This window comes from Lonchura striata, chromosome 1, assembly GCF_050655825.1.
Source record: "Lonchura striata isolate lonStrDom1 chromosome 1, ASM5065582v1, whole genome shotgun sequence".
Classification (NCBI taxonomy): Eukaryota; Metazoa; Chordata; class Aves; order Passeriformes; family Estrildidae; genus Lonchura; species Lonchura striata.
In genome coordinates this window covers 12,235,150-12,254,878 of record NC_140703.1, presented here as the reverse complement: position 1 = coordinate 12,254,878, position 19,729 = coordinate 12,235,150, and the positions used below count along the sequence as shown (strand labels likewise).

At 36.8% G+C, this 19,729-nt stretch overlaps 1 long non-coding RNA gene across 1 annotated transcript; it reads right to left on the bottom strand.

Moving 5' to 3' along the window:
• Positions 1-2,612: 2,612 nt before the first annotated feature.
• Positions 2,613-18,694, bottom strand: LOC146768591 (uncharacterized). Its single transcript, XR_014958022.1, has 3 exons — positions 15,171-18,694; positions 13,242-13,442; positions 2,613-7,765 (listed from the first exon to the last, which is right to left on the bottom strand). It is a non-coding gene; the product is annotated as an uncharacterized LOC146768591 (long non-coding RNA).
• Positions 18,695-19,729: the final 1,035 nt, after the last annotated feature.

The following is a 19,729-nucleotide window of genomic DNA, read 5'->3' as shown; positions in this document are numbered from 1 at the left end:
CCACTGAGGTATGATCAAAATAGAAACAAAGATAAGAGTAACCTCAGAGCCAGAAATGCAATGCAATAAATACTGTTTAGATAGTTCTGTTTATGAAGGACCACCTTTAAAAATATTACAGGTCCTACTCATATATTAGCCCAGCCTATTCGAGGCTTGCTTATTTATGTTATTCAATTACATCAAGAAAAAATAACGTCAGCACAGCCTACACTAATCACAGCAAAACTCTTCTGCACCACTTACCTTCTTTTGTCATCTTGGTAAGACATTTTCTCAAACACGTCTGGTTTTAGCCTGAAAATTAGGGCTGGTGATGTTCCTCATGCTGAAATTATCATCACTGATGTTCTGTGGGCAATACACAAAGTATCACATATTTCTATTGTGCACTTGGCACATAAGTCTTTGAAAAGCATCTACAAAGTGTGAAATGATTCATGTTCTCAAGCAGGTTTATCACTCCAGCAATGGTGGATAACACAACAAGTGGTTAAGCAGTCCAGTTTTATTAAGATTCAACATTCTAGGAATTACTTGTTTCATGTTCTTGACAGGCAACTTAAGCCTCAAAAGCTTTGTAGTAAACTCCGTGGTCACAGACCTTCCATGGTGGTTTCTGGAATTCTTTGGGAAGAAAAACCCCACAAAACAAAAAACCAGAACTCATAAAAGTTGAAAAATTATTTTGGATTCAGCAATAAATTTGACCAAATCCCAATAAGTATTGTCCCTATAGACTAATAAGAAATCATTCTCTCATCTCCCTTAGAGTCTATTTAAGCAGTTCATTTTAGATTGGTGTTATACAGGTAAAAGAGATTTGAAATCAGTCACTCCCTTGCAACATATTTTATTTCTGACTAAATCATACTTTCTCTTGCCTGCTATAGTACATCACACTTATTTATGACACCAGGGAAGATGAATACCACTTTTTTATGACACCAGGGAACTGAATATTAGATACAACCGATTCTCATGTCACATAATTAAAATATGGCTCCATTCTCAGAGCAGTTCCTCTACAGGGTAGAGGAATCTCTCCATGAGAGATCATTTGCCTTTGTTTTAGATTATTTCTGGTAGCAACATGCTGAGTCAGGCCAGGGAAACAAGGACGAAGTTAGAGGTTAAAAGTTAAACACCCTCCAAAGGCTTGGTGTTTCAGATGGTTAGGCCAGACCCCAAAAAGGCTCCCTCACCAGACTACAGAAAAACAAGAACACACTGTTGGAAACAATTTTGTCTCTGTTCCTGTCCAAGGTCTATCTGGTTCCCAGAATTCTCTGTTCCCAGCAGAGAAAACCTTGTTTTCTTGCGAAGTGCCTGGTTGAATGCACATGAAATTCAGTGAAGATTTTGTCACTGACACTTTTAGGAATGGTTTATGCATTCATTTAACATCATTTACAGTTGGGTTTTTTATACCTATGTTGTTACAGCCATAAATAGTTATACACCTAAACACCCTTGGAAACACGCAGATGTTTATAAGGGCTTGCCTTATAAGACATACTTTATTAAGAAGCAGCTGTGTGATACAGTTTACCCTTTGCATGCAAATTCCTGGACATTTGGTGGGAGTAGATCTGTGGAAGTTGCATTTTCTTTCTGCAGGAGGAAAGGCACCACCAGACAGAATGACCTCCTGGCTGACTAATTCTTCTGGATCTTCAAAACCCATTTCACAGGAGAAAAAGACAGCTTTAAATGAGGAAGAAAACTCTTTTAGCTCTTTTTCAGTGACAGTATGCCTTGTTGGAAAATGAGACAGCACCCATAACAGAGCTATAAAAATGTCCACAGTTAACACATAGAGGGTAGGCTGCAGTCATTTTTCAGTCCCATCATTTTTTTTTTTTCCACCTACTGAGAGTTTCATGTAAAACACAACGGCAATTAAAAGACAAGGACACAGATATCCTTTTCTGTTTGAATTTCCCTCTTCCTGGGACAGGACACAAAGTCCTGCACTTGACCTAGAGTCATTTCATGGAAAGTAAACAAAAAGAAATTAAATCCTTTGAGAATGAAGAGAGCACTGAACCTGTCTTCTCCTATATAAAAGACAGATCACCGTAAGGCAATTTTTCTATGACTTTGTTTTGTGAAGAATCCAGAGACAGACATTTATTATGCTTTGAACAGGTCTGGTGGGTAGGTCCTGTTGACAGCCTTCAGAACAGATGAGTTTGCTTTCTGAATAATCCCCAATGCCCAGATCCTCCACCTGATCAGGCTGATCAGAGCAAAAAGACCAATGGCACTGAGGAATCTCCTCAGTGTTATGAGTAAAGGAAGAGAAAAGGTTTGGTATGGGCTGGCAACAGGGCACACAAAGTCCTGGTGCACTTTTGCCTTTCATTGTAACAATTGTTAACTGGCAAATAAAAGATTAACTTTTCATTAATAGCAGTTCATAGTAGATATTGACTCTTAGCATTATGTTAATGGCTATGCAGCTTTTATAAAGTAAAGACTAACATCTAGCCTATGGATGTTGTGAGCTTAGGCTTGGACCTCAGTCATATTACTAAAGTCCCACCTGTATATTTTTCCAGGAAATTAAAAGAAATAAATAGAGACTCAGTCATAAATCAAACCTTGCCCTTGGCAGTGGATGTATGGGAAAGGTTTACAGTTCATACTCTTAAAATGTAAAAAAACTCCTCATCTCCTTTCTCTAAGAGTTTTATCAGTTGTTAACTACTCTGGATCATTTTTTTAAAATCACTTAGAACTGAAGGTGCTGCTGAGGTAGATGTCCCTGGCTCACCCCATATAAAAACAATACCAAGGTTCTGGCAGGTCTTTTGTTGCAACTTACAGCAGGCATTACAATATAAAAGTGAGCAACTGACTAAACACAGAAACCACTTGCTGACAGATGATAGGAATAATTTTTCAAGCAAATCTTTGAACAGTGAGTCGAACTGTCGAGCCTGATTTCATTGACTGACAGTTTTTAGTATTTAAGTAGGTAAAGAGCTGTGAAAATTCTTCACTTCATAAGCATTTTCAAAGTGGTTTCTGACATATAAACTTTTGGCAGCAATTTTCAAGGGGGTCATCTGAGATGACTGATATAGTAGTTAGTGTGATGCAGGCATAGCACATTTAACAGTCACTGAGCTTTGAATATGACACAGTGTGATACTAATTGCAGCACTGCCAGCAAGGCATAAAGGAGTTGCTCAGAGGGCTTGACATATACTTTATGACTTTGGAAAAAGAAAGAGTCTTCAATTGGTAAAATCAGGACATGGTACAATACCTCCACTTCATTTTACACATGAGAAAGTGACATTTACTAGCATGACCAAGACCATTAAAAAAGAAAAATAAGATAAATCCCAACTTATTTTAGTTTTTTCAGATCCCACATCACATTTATTCTATTATCAAATGTCACAAAATTATTACAGCATATTGTAGTTTAGGTTTTCCAACACATTATGAAATATGGAAGCTGAAACAGTAAGATTTGGATTCTGGGACCAACTCCCATGCCAAAAACCCAGTGGTGTGAAGAATTGCTTCTGTTGTATGTTGTTTTATTATAGCAATGTACATGATTTATACTAGGAGAGACCTTGGCTCTATGGTTTTAATTCAGTTCCACTGACAGATTTTCACTTGAACTGCTCAATGCACATGAACTTAGGGAGCTGGTTTTGTGAAGAGTTTTGCAGCTACAGAAAAGCTAACTGGGTTGCACCATGAAATTCTTCCTGTAAATATTCTTTGTAAAGGGGTCCTGGTGAACACCTTCCAATCAGCATTTCCGTACTTTTTAAACCTTGTATTGCATTTTATGAAGAAGAATCTTAGAAATGAAATATTTGCCCAGAGCACTTGTTCAGGTTTGGTTCTTTCCTGTCTCACTACTAAGAAATTTAATATTTAAGCCTTTGAGTTCTATTCTGATTTTATATTTTCTTCAGCTTTTAGAGAAAGCAATACTTCACATCCTAGATTTATAAATCCTTTTCAGGCCTGATGTTGGTTTAGAGTCAAGCTGGCAGACCCAGAGGAAGCCATGGTGGCAGACAATGTAAAGACTTTGTATCTTTCTGGGTTTTTTCTAATGTTTTTTCTTAACTATTCATGCTTATGTTTGCACTCAGTTGTTTGAGACTTAATAAATTTGTGAGCATTCATCTTTTCCATTTATCGTTTGATTTTTTTTAAGATACCCTTTCGTTCTGTGCTAAAATTAATTCCTCTTCAGTTGACGCAGTAATTTAATATATAAAAAACATATGATAATCTTTCAAGCAGAAGCACTAATGCTCAAATCTGTGAAGCAGCAGCTGCAGCCCTTGTTCTTTCTTTCACATGGACACCTCTATTTGCTCTGCTGGGAATCTCAGGGGTGGTGCCTGGTGCTGGCTGTTGTGTGTGACCTGCATGTTGGTGGCACGTGTACAGCCCTGTAGTGCAGCTCCAGAGCCTGGCCCAGGGTCAGGGAGCGAGGCTCTTCTCACATTGGTAAAGTGGCTGCACATCACAGCAGCATTTGAGTGCTGATATGACCTCAGTTTGCTATTAGGAGATTAAAGCCTTGACCAGAGATAAGCCAAAAGCAGCAAAAAAGCAGGGTTGAATAGGAACTGCACCACATGGCAAAGAGCAGCAGCATAGGCAACAAAATTGGTTTGAAATAGCTACTGCAGATATGAATTCATAGAGAATCTTTAAGGTCTTTTAAGGATTCTTAATTCTCTTCTTGAAATGCACATTTAGCAGTGTCCTAAACATCCATGATGGCAATTTTTCCTAGAATTATCACATCTCTGATGTGGTGAAGTGTTAGCAGACCACATTCTTACCTCTGTTCTTCCAGTCAGCCCTCCCTAGAACAAATCTCTTTGACATTTGAGTTAGCCCGGGGACACTTCTTCATTCCCAGGTTTGGAGACATGGCCCTGCTACATCCCAGTGCCCTGCAAGGCAGAAAGCCAGTTTGGCACAAAATAAAATAAAGTTACTACAAAATAAAATAAAGACAGAAGCCAACAAAACATGTACAGACTGAATGGATGATTAGACCCTGGGCCGGAGAGTGAAGAATCAGGCCCCAAAAACATGCCCCTGTGAGCTCTTGCATCCAAGTCCAAACTCAGCCTTGGTGGTCAAAGTGAGCCTTCAGCCCTTTTTTCCATCAGAAATTAGGAAATTGTGTGCTGCCTTTGTGTCACTATAGGACACGTGAAAGCACGATGCAAGCCACCTGCTATTTGCAAGGTAAAGAAAAAAGTTTATTTCTCTGACTCCACCTTTTATACTTTCCCAAATGTGACATTGGATTGGAGAGTGAATGGGCCACCTCTCCAAAGACATTGGACAAACCACTAGTACATCAAGTTTCTCCACCCCCATAAAGGAATGCAAAACAATATGTTTTTTATAGAAATTGTGTGGGAAGGTTCTCCAACAGAATGTAAACTCAGAAGGCTTTAGAAAACCTTAAGAATCAGGGTGACACCTTTGTACTGGACAGGTCCTCTCTGGCTGACAAGGGATGTCACCAGACACATGAGCAAGCAGGTTTTGTGTCTAAACCAAGAGCCTCCCACAAGGTGTAGGGGGTGCTGAAGGGGGTGAACCTGGGGCCAGAGCAATTCTGCAGTGCCCAGAGAGATGCTACAGCCCTTGCAGTCCAGGCACAAATGAGCTTTGAGACAGTTTCACCTGTTAGACAGAGCAATAATATTAAAATGTTCCTTACAAAACACAGACATTTCTCTTTTGTTATTTAATACATTTAGATCCATGACCAAGGTCTTGACATATATAAACCTGATTAGACTGGAATACTGCATAATAAACCAATTTTTAATGATGTTTCTGGTTAAAAACTGAGCTTATTTGTGCAACAAGGAGCACCCAACCATGTGTCAGGGCATGTGCAAACAAAATGCAAAGATATGGCCCCTCCCTCAAGTGAAATCCCAAAGGAAGATGTGGACAGAGGAGTAAAACCTGATCCTGAGGGAATTATAAGTCAAACATAGTGTTTCATACTGTTTTTCCACATACACTTTAATAGCTATTTTCCAGTCTGTGGAAGATGCTAAAAACCCACAATTCTGTTCATTTTAATGTAGAGAAGGATTTATTTTACACTCCAAGGTGATCCATTAGGTTAAGCTGTATTTTAATGATCTGATTTACTCAGAGTATTTGAAACACCACGAAGACTTGCCATCCATCCTATTAAGCCTAGTATCCAACATTAGTAGCAGAAGCACATGGATAAGCAAATCAAATGAAAGCTGTGAAGAAAGTTGCACAGAAGCTGCATAAATGAGATCTGTGTATCTGCAAGGCTCATGGGAAGGATAAATTATTTCAAGATTGATTTAATGCAAAGACACAAGCTGAACAAGCTGACTGATTTTTCTCATTTATCAGTTCTCTAGAACTGGTACAATGTTGACTCATTAATTTTCCTGAAGTGATAGACACATGGAGAAAAGTGAAAAAAAAGCAGCTAAGATGAATAAAAAACCTGGCCATTTATTCAAAGCAGAGAAAGGGTAAATGGATGATGTTATTCTTGCTAGCAGTAACCAAAGTTAACAGCCTAGTCATAATATTTGAACTTAAATAATAAGAATGTTTTAGTCATTTGGGTTTATTTTCCTTTTTCAAAAAAAGACATAAATTTTATGGAAACTGAGGGAGAGGAAATTAATAGTAGTAGTTCTGGAGCTGGGAACAATAAAAAAATTATACCAAATATGTCTATCAGCCAGTTTGTGTAACAGATCTAAGTGAGGTTTGCAGTGCAGAGAGCTTGTAGGATTCTTCAGAAGACAGACTGGGGAGCTGTTATTATTGATTCATAATAGAAAGACCACAATGGAGTGACACACAATCAAAGCTTGGGACTTGCTCAGAAATTAAGCCTGAGTCTACATGGATCACTGTCTGTATGTGCCTTGATCTTCACACAGCTCACCAAAAAGCCTCATGTGTCATATACTAAAGAACAATTCAGTGATAAAACCATTAACATTTTCAGTTATTTGCCAATCCATCTTTTGGTTCATAAAACAGAGCTGGAAGAAATAAATATCGACATCTTGCAGATTCTGGGAGAAGCAACAGAACTTGATGGCATCAGCAGAATCTAACACACGTACAACTAAAAAGAAACATTTCCAGTGCAGATTGATTTAGCCATGATCAATCACTATTTCAGACACTCAAATGCTACACAGAAATATCTTTAGCTTTTTTTAATACTCAGTATCAAAAGTAATTTGATCATTAGCATCTACTTCAAATATCCAGAAACTTATCCTTAAAATTCAATACATGCATTCCATATGTATTTTTGAATGCTTTACAAAACTATTGATGGTTATTTCTTCATGAGATTTTCTGTGTTCTCTCTCTTCTGACCTCTTTTTTTTTCTTTTTTTGAGATACCGTCTTTCTTGATCTTAATTTATCTCAATCTGAGAAAGCATCAGTAATCAACCACCAAGTAATTTTGTCTGTGAAAATATCTTTTTTACATCTATATTTATGCTTGTTTCCACTGATAGTCATATTACTGAAATTTACCCAACCATGCTTACCCAGCTGAGGGTAAGTTATTGACAGAGATTTACAATCTTCATTTACACAGATTTTCTAAAATTAATATTTTAGAAATAATAGGAATTTTAAGAAAATATCGGAATACATAGGTTTGAAAGTTTTACCTACTCTTTTTCTTGCTGTACCATAATCTCTTGCAATTGTGTGCCTACGGAACAAAGCAAAGTCTATTTTAAAATCACAATATCTATAATTTTTAAGAAATTGAATTATTTGAAATATTTTCCTTAAAAACAAACCAATTGTTTTCAGCAGCTGAATACACTACAATTAATGCAAATTGTCCTTGGAAAGAGAGGTCAACAAATCCAAGCTACCAAAGCAAACCAAAAGATCTCTTCCAAAACTGGTGGCCAGAACTCCTGGCTAGTCTAGGATTTCTCCTATGTTACCAAAGTTTTGAAAATTCTTGGGTGCCTGCCCCACCATCAAACTTTCCATGGGCAGAAGATGAGCATCTGAAGCCAGCCCCAAAGTGTGTTTTACCCCATTAAATTTGGGCTGATGAGACATGCAGTCTTTGTAGCAAGAGCTCTCTCAAAGATCCTAATCTGAAACTATGGTCTGAAAACCACTAAGTTCCAAAATGGATGAAATAATAAAGAGAAAACCAACACTTTTTTTTCCCCCATGCCCTTAGGAATAGCATACTTGCTTTTTTCTTTTCAACACAAGTGCTTAACAAAGCATGATTTATCTTAATTTACCAGCTAAAACTGATCCAGCCAAACTGTTCAGGACACAGAAAACAAAAAACTGTATCAGAAGGTCTCTGGTAATGGGGCTTTCTTTCAGCTATTTACAATAACCAGATAATTTATTTTAAGTACTGAATGTTAAGAGTTGCTCTTTGACTAGGAGATATATCAATAAAGCAAAATCCATTTCATTACTAGCTTCATTTTTTAAAAATAAACTAAAGGTAATGACAAAATGATAAACAATGAGAAAAAAAAGACATCATGAATTTCTCTTTTTTTTTTTTTTTTGCTTTGTTTTGAGGGGAGAGAGAGGGCAGTCAGCTTGTTCCCTATCTGATTATTTTTCTTGTTTACCTGGCAACAGATCAGGGTAAGGGCTGATGGGACCAACTCTCTCTGCTACTACCTAAGCTGCCAAAGTAGGAAGCAATGTCACATCGCATCAATAGGTCAGTAACAATTTCTTTATGGAAAACCAGGTTTCCAATCCCACAAAATTACCCCAGGGGAATTCACTGAGCAGATGTCGCATCGAGAGTTGCCACAAATGCTGTACAACAGTCCTTAATCCAAAGTACTTAATCAATTTCAAAATCAGTATTGATTTATTAGATTTCTCTTTTCATAATATAGAAATATTTCATAAAAACATTTACACTGCCTAGGTAACTTGTTTAATGCTATGTTAGGAGCTGTATCTCTGGTGACCTGAAGTGCTGTGTTGTTTGGTTGTTTTTTTTTTTTCCCTGAGTGTTTTATTTCTTTTTTGCATTGTGAATGCGGGCAAGTAGATACAGGCACAGACACACAATAATTATGTAGCATTTCATTGTGCTATTGATCTCTGCTCAAAAATCCTATTGATATGCAGGATCAGGTACATCTTTGCCAGATGGGATTTTTCCAGACTAACCCCTCCAAATTTCACAGTGCTCTGTGATGGCAATGCTTACCACTTTAATTGAAAAGTTAACAGTCAAATGTCATTGTAAGCTCAGATTTGTCGATCAAATCCTCAACAAGACAGTCCAGGAAAAAAAGCTGCAAGATTCCTGTGTGTCATTATACACAATAGCCTCTCCCCATCCTAACACCGTTAAAAGGATAACAGAGCAGTGTTTGCCCACATGACATTGGCCAAACTCACCAAAGCCAAGGAATATTTTATTTCCGTGCCTATTTACTTTGTCTGCCTGTCAGCCTGTCAAACAGCAAGCATCTGTGGCTATAAGGAAAACCAATCCTCTGATCAAAGCACTGAAATACAGTGAGCAGAGGAGTAGTAATATCAAAATGATGGCCATGAAGGCCCCCATAATTTAACATGAACCACCTGTGAATTTTCTGGATTGAAATGAGAGTGGGAATAGTTCAGCAGGCGCCATGCCAACATAGCTGACAAAAAATAGTTGGTCCCTGTAAGTTCACATGACTACAATCTTCTATTTAAACAGTGCTGTGGTTTTCAGCATGTAGATACTGAAATTAGCCTTTTTCTAGGTTGTTTTGATACTGATCTGTTGTGGTGTCTGTGCTCCTATCTAGTCCTCAACACTATTTCTACTAAATTCCAGAGATGTCTGGAAATAGATTTTTCACCTTCCCATAGGTTTCTGCTGTGTCCAGATTGCAATTTGTCAATTTGTGCTGAATCAAAAGACATTGGTTCCCATACCAATGTACCAAATTACCATTCCCATCGTATTGATATTGTTCATCAGTAACACCAGGTGAAGTATTATGTAAATCTGTTTACATTTCCTTCTGTACCCTTCTTCTCTGTCTTTTGAAAGTGATATCCTTTCCAGATTCCCCCTTAGAGTCCTTTGCTTCCTGTCACCCATGACTGGTAAGGAAAAAACCAATAATTTATTTCAGTGGATTCTGATAAATTAAAATATGACCAGAATAGCAGTGATAACAAAGAAAAATGTACATGCCAATGACATTCTTCAGTCCAGCAGAGAGAGGAAGAGGCACTCCAGGGTACAGTTCCCTACATCCCATCCCTTTTGACTGCAATGCAGTTGTTTGCATTGTCTGCACAGTACCAGACACAAAAACTGCAGACTCTGAACTCCTCCCTGTGCCATGACCCACCCCAAGGGAACAGCCAGGCCACGGGAAAACCAAGCAAATGGTGAGTCCCAAGGCCAAGATCACCTTCTGCCTAGGCAGGATGAATGACTTGACTTCTGAGACTCAGTCTCCAGCACTTTAAGTGAACCAATTCCTCCTTCCCATCACTTCTTGCAAGAAAAGCTTTTCATCTGCCAAGGGACTCTAGGGCACCACTGCATTAATGCCACGTGTTTATTGGACAGTGACTTCTGTGTCCATCTAACAAATAATAATTGAAATAAAAATACCATCTGATTAATCATCATTCCTCAGCAGAAGATCTGAGGCTTCCTCTTTTTAGCAGTATTCATACCACTTTGGCAGACCTAAAGATATTTGGGATCTGTGCAACGGGGGAGCACAAATAAAGGAGTTACTCACACTGGAGACGACCTGGCTAGACTAAAAGCATGCAGTCCAATAAGGACTCAGAAGCATGAATTTGGAAATAGCACATCATGCAGCACTACAGAACTGGCTACAGATCTCCCAGACTCAGACTGAAATAATCCTGGACATTCAGTTTTGAGGATCTCTGTGTCCAAGCAAAGTCCGTCTCTCCAGAGTAAAACAAATATTCAGTAACAGTGCCTTAGTAATTGCAAAACACTGTTTCAAATCCAATTATTTAGCCTTTTTCTCAACTATAACCAACTGTTCTCAAGTTCACAGGACTAAGCACAACCTCATTGACACCAGCACAATAAGACCCATTCACAGCCACTAATGGTAGTTGGTTCAACAAACAGGAATCAGCTGAATAGATACCATTATGCCACTTTATATCTTATTTACTTGCGTGTTTAAACCCAACAATAACAGTTTTCTGGTAAAGTACAAGCCAACCTGGTGCTTTCTTCCAGACAAAATAAATCAAACAAAGCAAATTTCTGCACACATTTGTGACCAACACTAAATGTCACACTGAAAAAGATAATATGTGGAGAATAAACACACACAGGGATTTTGTTTTTCTGAGCCAAATAACCTGGATAATTCTCTAAATGGCAAATTTAGACTCTCCTCTTATCACCCTACTAGCTTCTTAATTTTCAGCTGCACAGAGTCAGAAATGTTTTCCTGTTTTTTCCTCTGGAACTGGGACCTGTGCTGTAGAAATCCCTGGGATAATGATTTTTCAGAGATTGAATTGTCTTTCATATTTTAAAAAGTGTTCATTCTGAAGCTAGGATTAAGGTCTCAGGCAGGACAGGATTCAAAGGATTCAGTGGTTGCGTATCACTCTGGGATGGTTTTATGCTGCTGATCAGATTTTAGTTGCCATTAAGACAGCAGATTTTTCCAGCTGGAACTCACAACTGGAAAAGCAGAAGAGTCAATGGGGAAATGGAACTTCTTACATGTGATTGCTAGGTTTAAAAGAAAATTTACTTGGTTACACCCACATGGAATTATGGCTAGTGTAGTTACTGTGAAAAAAAATATATTTTAAAAATATGTATTTATATAATGCGTACCACTCTGGGGTGGTTTTATGCTGCTGATCAGATTTTAGTTGCCATTAAGACTGCAGATTTTTCCAGCTGTAACTCACAACTGGAAAAGCAGAAAAATCAATGGGGAAATGGAACTTCTTACATGCGATTGCTAAGTTTAAAAGAAAATTGTTGAACTGAAAATTGAAAGTTTAAAAGAAAATTTACTTGGTTACACCCACATGGAATTATGGATAGTGTAATTACAGTGAAAAAAAATATATATTATAAATATATATGTTATATATATATTTATATATGTTTTAAAATATATATTATTTTATTGTAAAATTATATGCTATCTTTACAAATCTTAAAAATCCTCAGTGACATTTGGTTTTTCTTCTTTTTAAATTATCATATACATTTCTCAAAGTGAAAAATACATTCATGGATACAAGTGAGATACTATTTCACCCTTGTCTAAAAGCCATTTCCTTTCATCTTTCTGAGCACCCCTTTAACCAGCACAGATCACATCTGCACTCAGCAGTGACACGGAAACAGAGGCTAAAAGCTCTGGAAATAAGAAACAGCCTGGGTTAGTGAATGGCACGGGGACTTACATGGCTGGAGAGTGCTCAAAAAACTCAAGCTCCTCTAAGAAAACAGTGAGTGTGCTATGAACAGCCCAGGTCAGTGCCAGCTCTGGCTCAGCTCCGAGGTGCAAACTCAGAGTTTCTATAATTTCTAACAAAAGTGAGGTGCAAACCTCTCACAGCGGGGCCAGCACCACCCCAGAGGCCCCGGAACACTGAGAGGTCACCTGGGCAGCAAAGCCATTAAGGACTTCTACTACCTCAGGAGCTCACTGAAAGATTTTAGAAACAGGGTTGTGCATCTTTTCCTCACACCTGTGCTTTAGTGGAACACGACTGCTAATGGAAAGGCAATTGAAGGCTAAAATAATTGAGGGATCACCCTTCCTGAGAGATATTCCTGAGAGAATATCAGTTTCTGATTCCTCTCCTTTGAACAAATAGAGGCAGAGGGAGGGGGTTGCTCGTCCAGGGTTTCTTTCCTGTTCATCAGAGCCCTCTGGACAAGTACAGCTAAGGCAGGAGACTAGATCAGCATACAAAAACTGCAGACTGAAAAAGGACCAAGCTGACATTTCTGATGAGCTGTCCTGGATGTTCCTCAGCTGAAAGCTGCAATTACAGCCCTGCAGTCTAAATTCTAGTATTTAGCAACATAATCTTTGTAGATTACTACTAATTAAATTTCTTTATTCTTTCTTTTATTTCCCCATATTTTTTTCACTCCACTTTGAAAGCACACTCAGCTTTTACCTTTTTTTATTTACCTTTTCTGAGTTTTTGGATGGTTGTGAAGCACAGGCCTGTGTCCCACTGCAGCTTCTGCAGCCTTGCAAATCCTCATATGTCCTGATTCTTAAACATTATTGTGCTTCTGTTGTCACATTGCTTCTATCCAGCACATGCAGTTGCAGTATTGCTCATCCTCATCTTCTTCTGCAGAGCCTCTGAAAACCATTAATGAAATACTAGGGGGGCCAAGAAAAAGCAACCAAACAAAACAAAACAAAACCCAAACAGATTAAAAATGTAGAAAATTTGCTTTTTAATCAAACTCTATTTATTCAGTGGGCAACTACAGTATGCAAGACACTATTAGCTGTGTAAAAAAAAAAACAAACCTTAATATTTAATGTGTATCCTCACCCCATTCTAATTTCCAAATTACAAAGCTGAAGACTTCTGCTGCTGGCAATTAATTCTTTGCCTGTTATTAACTCAAACACTGATGCCCCATTCATTAGGTTACATAGGTGCAACTTCAGTGGCAGTTTGTCTGCATAAATAAATAAATTATATGTTTTGACATTACAGTGTATTTGGCCTTGATACCCACAGCTGAATTAAAGGCAGGAAAGGGCCCTGATCTCTCCCTGTCTGGAGAATACAAACAGATTGAGAAGAGCATCACCTGCACATGTTACTGCAGCAGCCTTCCCTTTGTTGTCAAACTCGACTCAGATTCATTTCAAAATATCCAAGTCCAAAGCTAATTTCTGGCAGGACCTACAGGATCAAATATGTCTCCTTGGCATTCATTTGCTGCCAGAAAGCCTCAAAAGGACAATGAATGACAGCCAAACTGATTATCAGTTTCAGCGAGTGAAGGGCAGTGAGTGTAACATCTGCCTGGCTGGTACATATTCATGTGCAGCACTCTGCTCATCCAGAGGTCACACAAACTCACAGAATGAACAAGATCCCACTGGAGCCCTCTGCTTCCACAGGCACATCATTTTTTACTCATTTAGTGGGATTCTTTTAAAAAAATGACTGTTTGAAGGAGCTATATAGGTCAAAATTACTCTGGTTTTGGTTTCCTTTTAGGTTTTCTCTTTCCTTTATTTGAAAATGAAAAGATAAAGAAGAAGAGGATGGCAAACATGGTATAGGAATAGTTCTTCTATCTATTATAACCCATCCTGATTCACTGACACAAGAAGAATTACTATGATTTTTAAAGTACCTTTCTTTTGGGGTAGTAAAGAAAGGCTACCTTAATTTTTTTTACTATTATGAGATATAAATTAATGAATCTGTCACAGATTAATGATGAATATACCCATCCCTTGTTTATAAAAACTTATGCTTAAAAATGACAGTTGCAAGTCATAAAATTTAATAATTGACTTCTACCAAAAAAAATCTCAAATGCAGTTGGAAGTGCACTGGTTCCTCTGCCATGATCTAAGAAAATGCCCTAGCCCCACCATGAAGGGCTTTAAAAATCATATTCCAAAAGCATATTGGAATTGTATTGGTTGAATGAATCTGCACCTAAATTTTACATCTTGAAAAGTTAGTTTTGAATTTAGAGAGACCAAACACAAATGAGCTTCAAAATACATTTTATAAAAGTCAGACTCTTGGACCTGGATAATTGGAAATGTGATATGGTAGGCATGGAATAATTTATAACAAAAAGAAACACTAACAAAATTTGGTATTTCTTCTGCTGACACTCATTGTCATTATGTTTTGATTATTTTGGTTTCAAAAATAGTCTACTTAGTTTGGACAATATTCCTGAAGTTATAGTCCTATTCTATTGATATACAGTATTATTATTACTACTATATGTTAATATCATAATGATATTAATAATATTATTATAAATTAATATCCTGAAGGGATATTCCTTAACAATTACCTTTTATTAAAAATACACATTCAGTGCATCAATGCATTCAACACACCTTAAGCAAATTTGGTTTTATGGTTCAAAGGCCCAGCTGAGGATTTCCAGACATAAATCAGGCAGTGGAGCCCAAGTGTCTGAGTAAGAACTGCTCTGTCCAAAGTACATTTTCCACCACAACCCTGGGAAGTGGCTGTGCAGTTCCACAACCTCCTCAGCAACAGCATGAGAAACAATCCCTGTTGAAAACAGGAAAAAAAAACAGAGTTCTTATTAAAGATGGTTTTTGTAATAGGCTCTTTCTTGAGTTATCACCACACCTTCTCATTCCATTTCACGATTTTCCAACATATATTAAAATTAGGGAAAATTTTGTATGTCAACACAGGACATGAAATGCTTTAGGGTCTTGATAAAGACTCTGAAAGAGGCAAGGCAGTATATATTAATTAAACCTGAGTCTTTAATAGCTAGAAATTTCTCATATTCAAATTTGACAGAGTGAAACAACAGGAGGAGAACACTTAGGTGAAATTAGAGTATTATAAAAACAGACTGGGAAAGACATGAGGAAAAAGAAGACAGGAGTAGCTGAGCAGAGTAATTCCAGTAGATAGGCTGCAGAAATCAGTTTCATAGGCATGGGAGTCACTTAACTCAAGCTGTGCCTGAGGCAACAACAAAAAAGTTAAAATCCCTTTCTTAGTCCAATTTCCTCTTCTTGCAAGAAGCTGATACTTTTAAATGTTGTGTTATATTAGCTAAACACAACAGAACCTAGAGACATCCAGGTGAGACGTGAAGATAAGATTGCAGCTCCATTTGCTGTAGACAAAGCATGAAAACATAGCAAGACATATTCCTTCCGTGAAGTCAGTGTGCACAAGAAAATATATTTTTTTCTTTGCTTAATTTAATTTCACATATACACCATACAGCTTCCAAGTGCTCTGACTGAGAATGAAATGAGGAAGTTTATTCTTTAAACAGCTATAGCTTTCCACCCACAAGGTCCTTAATGCAATATGCAAAATTTCAGTAAAATTTTAATTCCAAGAGAAGATTTTTTGGTTTCCATTTACAGTAAATTACATGAATGACCTGTTTCTTGAATCTTTATCCTTCAAATAAATTAATGAGCAGCTTTAATTAATTAGTAAATACCAAATATTTGTTATTAATGATCATTTCCTTGTCATTGTCCTGAATTATATCAACAGTTTATTAGAGCAGGAAATAATGAAAGTCATGATTCATAGTTGTGTTTATTATAGTAAATTCTAATTAGTCTATAGATAGTGTGCTCCACTGTTGTAACTGCTTACATAAACATAGCATAGGAGAAAGATGTATAACATAAATAAATTGAGGAATGCAATTGCAGGAGTCATCACAGCTCCACAATATTTCAGGAGCGCTCTATTTAGCAAGGATTACCCAGCTGGAAGAACAACAAAGGAAGAAGCTGTGACTATATCAGGGGAGGGGAGAGGTGGAAGGAGAGAAAAATGTTCTCAAGTCGAGCGAGGAGCAGTTGGGTGAAGGACAGGAAGGAGAAGCAGCTGTAAGGAGCAGGAGAATTTCACACAACAGAAGCGCCTACACCTGGTGATTGCTGATGTCTTACCCCTACAGCTCATTAACTACTGAAGAATTCTGCTTGTTCCTGTGCCAAATATTGTGGGGCTTGGGGGCTGGAAGGGAGTGTTCATAAAAAGCCCACATGAGATTTAAGCATGGCACATTTTGTTATTGATTTCTCAGACAGAAAAAAAAAAAAAATTGGCTTGATTCCCTTCTACCCACATCATTGTATGCAAAAGAACAATCTAGGTTGAGAGCTGACCTGAAAGAGCCCAAAAAATGCTTCAGCTTAATCACAGGCACAGAGAGCATAGCTAGCATAGCTAGGAAGAAAGGTGGTTGAACATTTTTTACTGAAAATTTATTATACAGAAAATGGTTTCTCTGCCAATTTTACAGTGAAAAATATGGATTTCTACAAGCCTCTAAAAAGATAATAATTTTATATCAGTGATAATCCATTGGAAAAAAGGTCTTTTATCTCTTTTCATATAAATCTCAATTTTTCAATATTGCTGAAAAACTGTAACTTCTGAGTAACACGAGTAAAGGCATGGAAGATGTGTTACTGAGCAATGGTCCATTGAAAAATGAAAAAGTAGACAAGTTCACCACTCTGTTAAATAAAAAAGCTCTCTCCTTCTGCCTGAGAGAAATTGAGGAGTCACAGTCATTTGCCAGCTTTCAAAAAACAGTTCTCGACCATTATTTGAAATTAGATTATTAAGTATTTCTTTCCAGAACCGTAACTTCAGGGACCAGACTTTATATACTCCAGCTTTAAGCCTTTGTGAAAAAGCTACTTTAACACAGCCAAACTAAAAATATTTGTCTGGTCACACATTTCTAGAGGTGGAAACTTTATTTCAAAATCTTTTAAATATATATATATATATACTTGTTTTTATGTTCCAGTCATTGCTTTCTATCACTGAAATGCTTTGGGAATGTAGTTGTAGACAGCCAGGGAGAAATATTCTTTGTCTCTCCCAAGACTTTTGGGTCAGGTGTTTCTGTCCATGTTTGCCACTTGCCAAGCAAAACTCCAAACCTTATTTGAGCACAGTTTTTTATTCTAATACTCAAGATTTTTGCTCATAGGGTTTAATATAATTTCCCAGGAGCTGGGGAGATAGCTGGCAGCAGGTTCTTACCTGCTAACTCATGACCAGCATAGGAAGGCCATGGATCAGATAAAGTTATGCTGTGTTTGTTTAGGAAATGGGTTTGGATTTCAGTGAGTAACATTTGCAGTCATATGAGATTTTGCTCTTAAGCTAATGTGTGGCAAAAAACATACTTTAACTTTCAGCTGAAAAATACATTAGGAAAAATGACTCTAAGCTAAGCATTCTGTTAAATCTAAAAGTATTTAGTTGAGTCATTTATATGCAGTACATTAGATCAAAAAATTTATTTTTTTATGGTTAATTACAACTTTTGAAGGAAATTGTAAGGCCTTCATATTGTGTGTCTGCTAATAATTACCAGTAATGTGATTAAATTCATGTTTAATGCCTATCTAAATTAGCTCATTAGCTTTATGGATGTTTGAAAACCTCCAAAGACTGAAAAATACTCAGTTTTCATTATGGTGCTGATATTGATCTCACAGACTGTGGCTACCATATTCATTACTCTCTGTATACATAGTTCTGTATGGAATATCACTTGTTTCAAACCAATTATTATGCAAATCCCAAGACCTTGCTTGATACTCCCTGGTGACAAGGAAACCTTGTTTGGCTTAAATAACCATTTGGGAGCCATCTATACTATGAATGAATATTACAGATTTTGTATAGCAAGGAACTATATTTTCTTTCATCAGAGAGTAACAGGAAATAGCAAACATCAATCTGAAGAATAATTTTAGTTTGTGTGCAAATAAATTCTGGTGCTTCAATGCCTTTTTCTGGAGTATATGTTGGTAGATGAAAATAACAGATTGCTCTAAGTTAGTCTTGCTTGTGCTTCCCATTTTTCTTATACCAAGAAACTTCTTAACATGGACTGATTTCAATGGCATTGACTTACCTTATGTTTGTTGCATTCCACCTCCCTGAAAAAAGAATAAGAAAAAAATAAGTGAAATATTTTCAGAATCAATAGTTATAAAAAAATAATTAATTCATAAAGCAACTTGCATGTTGTAAAACCTAGGAGGTATATAGTTACAAAACAATATTATAAAATTGTTTTTATGAGGATGTGCAATTAAATACATATATAACTAAAATTATTAGTGCTATAAAAATTTATTGGTTTTATTTTGTTTCTTTTATGTAATAATGTGGATTTTATTCTGCCTGACTTTTTGAAGGTGATCCGAATTTTTTTTCAATTGACATGTGGCCAAACTTAAATCTGCACATGAAACTTAATCTTTAGACTGCAATCTCCTTAGAGTTTCTTTAGAGCAGTTGTTTAAAGAATAGATTTAAGATCATACATTATTTTTTAACAAAATCTTCTTTTAAAAAATAAATTTAGTAACATGCATATTGCAACTCGATTTTTTTAGAATATACTGAGTACTGTCTTGCCCAAAAAAAAAAAATATAGGCAACTTCATGGCATTCATTAAAACTACAAATTAAGATATAATTAAGTAGATTCCTCCTGGCAAAGCACTGCGACAAATTGATAGAGGAAAATTTTCCTCTAAATTCTCCATAGTCAGGAGAACATTAGCTGTATTAACAGTGCTACATTAAAATATCTAGCTGTGTAAAACTGTCATCATTCAGAACTGCTGACACATGAGTTTGTTATGAGATAAGAATCTAAACTTTTATTCGCTCAATTCCTTCTCCAGCCAATTCTACTCATTTAATGAAAAAAAAGGAGACATTACTCCTGAAACCCTTACTGAAGAAGAAAGAACTGCTAAATCTCCCATTTATTATCATTGTTTTCCATATTTAAATACTTTTTCTTCAGAATAGATGTTATAGGCTGCATTTATTTAATAACCCGAATAATTTTGGAGTCAAAATACTAACCCAAAAAATACAGTAGTGAGGTAGAACA